Here is a 9,253-nt window from a genome sequence, read left to right as displayed (position 1 = left end):
ATCGATCTGAGGATTGTGCTTCTCTAACCAAGGGATTCCCAGAATGATCTGGAACTGAGGGGCCTTGATTACATCGAACACTATTTTCTCCCGGTGTCCATCTTGACTCACTAGCGTCACTTCTTGGGTGGCATGCGTTACTGGTCCGGAGGCTATCTCCGTGCCATCCACAGTAGTGATGACGTCTTTCACTGCCTTAGGGACAAGGGGTAGATTCATCCTTGATACCATTTCACGGTCCACATAGTTACCGATTGCTCCGCTGTCAATGTAAGCTTCAATTGCATGCAAACGATCCGGACGTTCAGGACTAATGAGGACCATGGGTATCACGAAATGCGAGGTCACGGGACAGATCTTAACGCTCGGCAAGAGGACCTCTACTCTTGTCGGGCGAGGTCATTTCCCTGCTCAGAATTTGTGGTACAGGTATCCGCGGCTCCTACAGTCTTCTTAGCTGATTTCACTGGACAGTCCCGAAGAAAGTGGCCTGAGTTTCCGCAATAGAGGCATAATTGCAGCTGCCTTCTTCTTTCCCGCTCTTTCTGGGTTAAAGGTCCTTTCATGCCCCCTATTTGCATGGGTTCCACAGTGTCAGCTCCCTTATTCGAGGTCTGTGGTTTAGAAAACACTCGGGTATCAAATTTGGAACGATCTGCCTTCCTGTTCTGTAGTCTATGGTCCAATTGGACAACTAAGTCAATATAGTCAGAACATTCTTGTGGAGGATTCACAACTTGCGCGAACACATCTTTGAGCTCTCCACGCAGGCCTCTGTAGAAAAGCGTTATTCTCTTGTCCTCGGGCCATTGTGTTTCCACTATGAGTCTATTGAAGGAGGCTATATAAGTCAAGAGGTCTTGATTACCCTGTCGTAATGAGAGAAGCTCATTGTCCAAGGCCTGCCCTTGTGCATGTGAAGTGGGAGAATGGAAGACCAGGCTCCCGTCCTTCACCTCTCGCGCTTGGCCTAGAGGGTCACGGCCCAGACACCCGCCGCGAGAAGAGTTTGTCCATTTACCAGACGACCAGGTACCCTGGTACAGGAACATACGGATGTGTCCATCTGCCTGCCCAGCAGCCCGCACTGGCCATGCCGACACCTGCGGCTCGGATCAGCTAGACTAAAATCCACACGTCGTTAGAGATGCCATGACGACCTAGACAACGGGAAGCACATCTGTACAAATATACACACTGAACATTTCCACACCAATCTACACGAAGAACATACTCAGTGCTCTGACGTAGGCGACAGGCATATTCACGGACGTGCATCTTTATTATTTTTACATAGGCTTTCAGAATGCAGAAACGCAAGACGCATCATGAACTCATCTATAACGCTTTCTCACGCTTCTCTTGAAACCCGTTACCACCATGAGAGGTATAATGGAAACACGATACTGGTCATGGAAATATATGCTATTATAACCTAAAAGCACCTATGCACCAAACAGACTACTTAAGCACCAGGCCCGAGTAGGCCTCAAACAAGAGCTTCCGTGGACATTAACAAAGCAAGAGTCAGGTTGCTGATCCTGCAGAAAGAACCCGGTGGAGCAACCAGCCAAGGTCGCAATGTTGCAAACCCACATCCAAGAACAAATCATCAAAGGCACGATGTTGCAACCTCGCACTCCGCGCCTCAACGATAAAGGCACGCCGGCAAATTAAACCAGACGCGCAGTAGAAAAAACAATATTAATTGTGCAGAATTCTGCCTCTTTCACGGTCCCTCCCCACGTGACCAAGCCGAACCTGACGAGATGCCAAAACCCAGGAGAGAAAAGGCGTCTGGGTCCCTCACTACGAGACACAGGCCGATACACTTGAAAGGCTCAATGGACATCTGCTACAGTGGGAGCGGTCAGCCTTCCACCTATGAATAAATCCTCACATTGTCTGCACGTACCCATTTTGAAACATTGTTGCAATCACAGGTACACCGAGAGCTGGGAACAACGGTGGTCCCAGGCTGGGAAGCTCACGAGTGCACCAATCAGAACATGGGGCTCTTATCTCAGACGTCAGTAATATTAGCCAATCCTCAGGAGTCTTCATGTAACAATTCTTATGTATCTAATTGCAGGGACAACCCAGATATACCACCTGACTACACCTTGTCCACTAATATCATTCTCTATATGTGTACTATACTAACCCTACCACTCGAGCAACCAATTAAGAGTGGCGATAGGTTTTTTGTTTACTTTCTGAAGTGACGCAAGTAGCGCGTCATAATGCAGTAAAAAGGGCCTGCGAGCCCCACGATTGTGTGTGTGTCAGGACGAACGCGTACGCTCCTTGACCCATCCCTGCCGTTTTGTCTAAATAAACAGCAGAGTCACCTTGCTCCTTGTGTGTGTCTCATACTCTATCTCATCTGGGATATACGGGAGGAGTTGGGGCCTCCCTGCCCGGAGGTCTGCGGACGGCCCGGCCGACCCCGGCAGAATTTCCCCCCGACACATGTCTTGCGAACAGTTTCTCCATGCTGGACTGGAAGGCCTGAAAATCATGTAAAACCGGATCATCCTGGGTGACTAAAGGGATCGACCAATCTGCAGCGCTGCCACTGAGATAAGAAAGCACGAAAGCCACCTTGGTCTGGTCTGTTGGGAATGCAGCTGGTCGACATAAGAAGTGTAGGCAGCACTGATTGATGAACACTGCGAATTTCTTTGGATCACCAGAAAAGCGTTCGGGCAGAGCCAAGGGAACATTACCGGGCAGATTGATTTGCACTGGATTTAAAGATGACGCAGAAGGAGAACTTCCTCCTGGAACAGGCAAAGGTGTCTATCCTGCCTGCGTTTGTAACAACTGCCTAGCAAGGTCCTCTGTTCGCTCCTTGGAAAGTATCAATTCTCTTCTTAGAGAGTTCATTTCCTGACGAGCTGCATGTACTTCTGCTCTTAATTCCCCGAGCAACTGGGCTAGTTGATCAGTGTCTGAGGTTTCCATTGCGCCTGGGTAGGAGTTTTGTGGTGGGCTTCGCGTTCTGTAACGCTCACCTGATTCCCACGGAGGCACGGGTCTTGGCAGGAAGCTGTCTGTGACTCGAAAAGTGATGTGCAGGACTCGATTGGCTTCTCGGGTTGAACCTCTTTGCACGGTGTGTCGGACTCGAAGAGTGAGATTTCTGCAAGTGAAAGAATATGGGGGTTAATGGTCTGGGTTGTTGAATGTCCCCCTCTCTCTTCCCAGGTTTTTCGTAGAGCCCCCAGGTCAACGTGCTCACCTTATATAGGTGAATGCTGGGCTCTCCATCTGCGTCTGGTGCAGGGTGCCGTTGCCAGTTCCTTCACTGGTGAAACACAGGCCTCTTGAATTCAGAGGATGATTACCGTCGTTATCTGCACGAGCGGTGAGTTTCAGGACACCTTTTGTCTTTATAGTCTTTACATGCGTGGCACGTTTATATGCAGACTCTGTATAATGCCTTTCCCTTATGTATTGCAGGGCTCTTGAGATGAAAGATGAAGTGAAGCGCTTGGAAGTTCGTAAGTATGGCAAGCGCTCTAGCTGTCTCTTCCCTTGCAGCTTAGTTCGTGTTAAGAGACGCCGGAGAATTCGCAGGCGTTTTATTGCGACGAGCGTGATGGACGTAAGTAAATACCTGCTTAATGTCTTTTCTTTTGCCTTTCAGATGTTGGGTTGCAGAGCCGGAGTCCGCGGAATGCCAGTAAGTTGTTAAGGATACTTTGTCTTCACAGGCGGCGATGCAGAACGAAGAAATCCGGAATTCACAGCATGCTGGTAAGTATGGCAATGCTTTTGTTCTTGCAGGTGGAGATGTGGCATGAAGAAACGGCCGCAGCCGATGGATCAGGTAAGTAAGCACTGCGTGTAAAGTTCGCCTTGCTAACCTGTTGTTTCTGTTCTTTGCAGGTGCTGATGATGTCTGGATACTGAAATGGTAAGTAGGATTCTTGCAGGTCCAGGATCGGAAGAAAGGCCGGAGCAGACTCGGTGAGCGTTCTGCTGCAGATGCAGAATAACGCGAAGCACGCTTCATCTATCGGGTCTGGTTTAAATAGCCTTGGAGTGATGAGGCATCTTCTTCCACGGCCCCGCCTAGGTAAGAAAAGAGTTCCAGTTTCCAGAAGAGTTCCAGTGCTGTATCCAGGGAGTGGAGCTGCCCCAGCCAGGTAAGAAAGTAGTCCCTGTTCTCAGATGGCTTCTAAGTGGCTGGTAAGTAAGCAGCATGGTCTGCTGCAGGTAAGTCCACCCAAGCATCTTCACACCTATTATGAGCCCGGCGCTTCCAGTGCCGGGACTCATGGTTTTGATGAGCCTGGTGCCACCGGCGCCAGGACATGGTCCAAAAGGTCCCAGTGGGGACCGGCTGGTTCTTAGGATTAGGGTTAGGGGCCTGCTTCCAAGGACGTTGGGCTGGTCCTGGCTCCTTGGAAGCAGTGATCATGACAGCCCTGAGCTCCAGGACTTTGATATGAAGTTCCTTTTCTTCTAGCAGCCAGAGGCCTCTGGCTTGCAATTGTCCAGTGTGAGCTCACCAAGCTTCCGGGGAAGCATCCGTGGTGACTGTCTCCTGGTGAGGAGTGACTTCGAATGGGACCCCCTTGCATGAGATGAGAGCACGCGACCCACAACTGTATTGCACGCCAGAAACGCATCATTGAGGGTGATCTTGTCCGTGCAGCATCCCGAGACTTGCAGTCAACTTGCATCCAGAAAGTCCTGGGGAGGCCTCATCTGTAGTCTGCAAAGGATGATGCAGAAGGACATCATGCCCAACAGAGACTTGACGGCTCACACAGTAGCCGACCATGCAGATGACAAGCGCTGCACCTTCCCTCAGAGAGATGCCAGGAAAGTCACTTTGCTGAGTCGGGCTCCCAGAAACAAAGCATTCTGCGATGGCTCCAAGCAGGACTTTGGATAATTTATGGAGAATCCCAGATCCATTCGCAGATGCAGTCCTCACCCTGTGCAGCCTTGCCAGAGCACAGGAGCAAGATTGAACTAGCCAATAGTCCAGGCAAGGGTAGACGTGGATGCCTTCCAGACGAAGATGCGTTGCCACCGGAGCCAAGCACTTTGTGAAGACTCTCTTGGCCGATTCCAGGGCGAAGAGAAGTGCCTTGAACTGATAGTGTCACCCCTGGACCACGAACCGCAGGAACTTGCAGAGCTTCCGATGGATGGCGACGTGGAAGTGGGTGTCCTCCAAGTCCAGAGATGCAAGGAAGTCGCCTTCCTCCAGTTGGCCAAGCACATGCTGCACCGTGACCATCCTGAACTTCCGGGACTTCAAGTACTTGTTAAGGCGTCCCAGATCCAGGATCGGCCTCCACCCTCCGGTTTTCTTTCAGACCAGAAAGTATCTGGAGTACACTCGGAGCCCCGGAGGCACTGGGGGGGGTCGGGCTCTATTGTCCCCTTTTTTAACATGGAGTGGACCTCCTGCAGCAGCTACGCAATGTGTTCTTGTTGAGTCACAGGGGGAATATGAGGACACCTACATTGGAACTCCAAGGTGTGCCCCTGTCACAGAGCATCCAGTACCCATGTGTCGGTAGTGATGGTGTTCCACACGCCAACGAACCTTACCTGTCGGCCTCCAACTGGGGTGCACAAGTGGGGGCCTGAGTCCACGGCCAATTCACGCCTGTTTTCGTGTGAGGGCTCTGCACTGCGGGCGGTGCCGACATTATCCTCAGCTGTCTTATGCCTGTGAGCAGCCTCTGTATACCTCTTGCATCCTGGAGTGGGAGGGCTGCTGATAAGAGTTGGTGTAGCCCTTGGAGGATCTGCCAGACTTTTCCTCTTGAGGAACGAAAGGACAATGACCGATGTTGCTGCAGGGGACCCATCGAACGTGTGTCTCTGTCAGTTTTGATGATCTGAAGAGACTTGTCGACCGTCTTGCCAAACAGGTTTTCCCCATAAAATGGCATGTCCAACAATTTACAATGAACGTCTGGCCTGAAGTTGGTGGATTTGAGCCCTGCCGACAAAGACACTCCGTTTCCCATCTTACAGAATCCATGTTCACCGCCACTGTGATGGTGTGGTTGGAGGCCACTTCCCCCTCCTGGAACAGCTCAAGAGCTTCTGCCTTCTTGTCGGGAACGAAACCCAGAATAGGGCCAAGCTTGTACCATGGTTCCCGGTCGTAGCGGGCTAAAATGGCCTGGGCATTTGCAGCTTTAATGGTCCTGGCAGCCATATATATAGAACCTTTTTTCCCCCTATAGCGTCCAGCTTCTTCCCCTCTTCGTCTGGGGGGACAGGGGGGAGGGGGGGGAAGGGGACCATGGCCACGGACAACTGGTTTGCAGCGCATTTCCTGGCCATGGCAGAGACTACACAATCTGGTGAAGGCTGGGACCTGAGGCACTTGGGGGCAGAGTCTGGGACTCTATTTTTTGTTTTTGAGCCTCTCCCCCTTTGGTGGGTGGTGCTAGGATTCTCAGATGTCATCCAACAAGGGTACGGATAGGATGGTCTTCCTCCTGGACTCGCAGCGTTGATAAAGGAACCTGTCCTTTTTCATCTCCCCAGGTATCAGTTTAAAAAGCTCAGAGGTCCTGAATATCATAGAATGGAAGGAACTGACCTCATCCGGAGGAGGGGCTCTGTGTGGGTCATCCACACCTGCCTTTTCCCCATCCGCTGTCACAAAGTCATCAGCGTCTATAGCGGTGTCCTTGCCTGTGTCTATGTGCGTGGCCAGGTCCCCCTACGGGCTTAGTTCCCGGGGTGGGGGCGGCGGTGGTGGTTCTGGCTGGCGCCTTGGACCAGCCAGATCCTTTGACTTGCATCTGCGCCTAGAAGGACTTGCGGTCTTGGAGGACTTCTTGTCGGAGAATGGGCCTGTGTAGGTGGCAGTCGCTGCTGTATTTAAGATACCAGCGTGTGCAGGGTGGTCAGAAGTCACGTCCCTAGGCTGGGCGTTGGAGGGGTGAGAGGAGGAGGCTCTGTGCCAGTTACGCCTCCACTGGGGAGACAGACTATTGAGTTCACCTCACGGTGAATCACTTTCTGATAAGTATCCTTGTCCCTGGCCAGAATAGTAGCAGTTGGGTAGGTCCTCACATTCTTCAGAGCTAGCATAATCGTGTACCCGTACATTTGGCTCAGCTCCTTGTTCTGCACCCCCACTAGGAGTCATAGAAATCACACTCCTTCCCCTATCCTGATTCTTCTGATGGGGAACGGCTGCTTTCCCCTTCCCAGGGGTCTTTGCCAAAGTCACGGCTGGCACCTCACGCAGCCCTGCCAAGGCCATCCACGGAGAAGTTGTTGTTGCGACTGTGGGCACCACATTCATGGCCGCCCCCACCCCCCTCAGTAATAGGGGTCGTTGACGGAATGGTAACCGACGATGCAGACATAGCCTTTGATGAAGATGTTGAAGGTACCTTCTTGGCTGATTGAGACGCTGATGCCATCACCAAGGGGGACAGTAAAGGGCTGACCTTGGATCTCTTATTCATCATCTCGTCTGTCGATGGCATGCAGACCTTTGAAAGTGTCAAAGACTTTCTCTTAGAGGGAGCACCCCGACCGGTTGGCTCACCGAGGATGTGGCCAGTGATGGTGACCTTGTCAATCCTATGTTGGCACCTGCAGCAGCGTCGAACATAGTGGGATCAGGGGCGACCAGTTTTGCCTTCTTTTGGACCCTCACAGGTGGGGCATCCTCAAAGGACATCAACCTCTTCTCTGAGGGAGTTCGCTATTGGAACCGGCCGGTCCTTGAAGCAGCATGGCCATGCCGAGGGGACGAGACAGTGGCCTTACCCGATTTTAGCCATGCCGCCAGCCTGCTGTGGTGATCCTTCTTGGACTTTTTCAAAAAACCATGGCAGACCTCGCCTCCATCTTCATCCTGGTCCAGATGCAGGCAATGTAGGCTTTTATGGTGATGATCTTCAACCAAAACATTCTGCAGTCCACATTTTGCACAGAGTTTGAAGAAGCATCTCTTCTCCTCTGTCATGTTGGAAAGGTTAGAAGTAGGCCCAAGCCTAGGCCTGGTCAAAACTTCAATTAAAGATCCTTGATCGATGTAGGTTATCTTTGCCAACAGCAGCTCCCTACAGCCGGTAAACGACCTTCGGTTGAACAATTAAGCAAAAATCATCCACAAAGTCAAAATTCTTTCGAAAATATGAATATTAGCTCGGAGAGCAGGAAGAGGACTCCCAGCACTACAACTACAATAAATATAATTTGTAGATGGCCACCGGGGGGCGGGGGGAGGGCGAGGAGCTTAGGGAGAGGACTGTCATTGGATTGGGGCAGTATGACCCACAGGACAGTGATTGGTTTAGAGGAGAAATACAGTTTTCAAGCGAAAGTGAAACTTTTTTTCTTTTACCAAGGATTCCCAGCCTGACAACAGGGAATGTTCATGAGCATGTGAATCCATGCCAGAACCCATGCTGGAAAATCAAAATTGTCTCAACGCCCCAGGGTTACCTTTTCTTTCAGGCCAATTCACTGGCTTCTTTTGCCATCTGTGTCACTCCCTGCTGCTGCGACGGACTCTCTGTGGTTAGCCAATGCTGTTGAAAGCTCTCCTGTAACTTGCACCGCCTTCCCGCTCTTTCTCTGGAGCTCCACTGTCTCTGTCGAGTCTCTGTGTCCTCCAGCACACATAAGTGACTCACATCGGGTCAGGAGTAGGACTGCCACACATCTGGGCTTCTCTCCCCGCTGCCGTCCACGACTCTGCTTCGGGCTGCGCATACTCTTCAAAACCACACGCCTTCTGTTCCTGCGTCGGCTCCTGCTAGCGCTCTCAATCCAGCTTCAGCTCCAACCACTTCTTGGCCGCTGGTGACTGTCCGGACTTCCTCAACCTCTCTCCCATCTGCTTCTGCTACTCCCACATTTAAAATATCTTGCTTATGTGCCATGACTTGAAACAACTAGACCTCACAGTTCTTTTAGCAGCACCTTTGATCCTCATTAACTCTTTGTCCCGCTTCCTCGTCCCAGGACCACAGGAATTATGGATCTTGAGGTCCACAGTGGTCTTGATTACCCCCTCATGTCTATTTAGTTCTGATTGATTTGTGAACTAAATGTCAGAGTTAGGAGAGGTTATACGAATATGTGATTTAACACTGGTGTTAGAACTCCCAAAACAGAATCAGGATAATTATAGGATGTCACATCTAATTCATGAATTCCTGAAGTAGAACACTAATTCCGCCTAGGTGACTTATAATAGAATGTTCTTTGGGTTTTCTCATGGGAGGGATTTGAGCATAGA

The sequence above is a fragment of the Ambystoma mexicanum genome, chromosome 1p, assembly GCF_040938575.1.
Source record: "Ambystoma mexicanum isolate Mex_15411 chromosome 1p, UKY_AmexF1_1, whole genome shotgun sequence".
Lineage (NCBI taxonomy): Eukaryota > Metazoa > Chordata > Amphibia > Caudata > Ambystomatidae > Ambystoma > Ambystoma mexicanum.
This window is presented reverse-complemented; position numbering follows the sequence as displayed.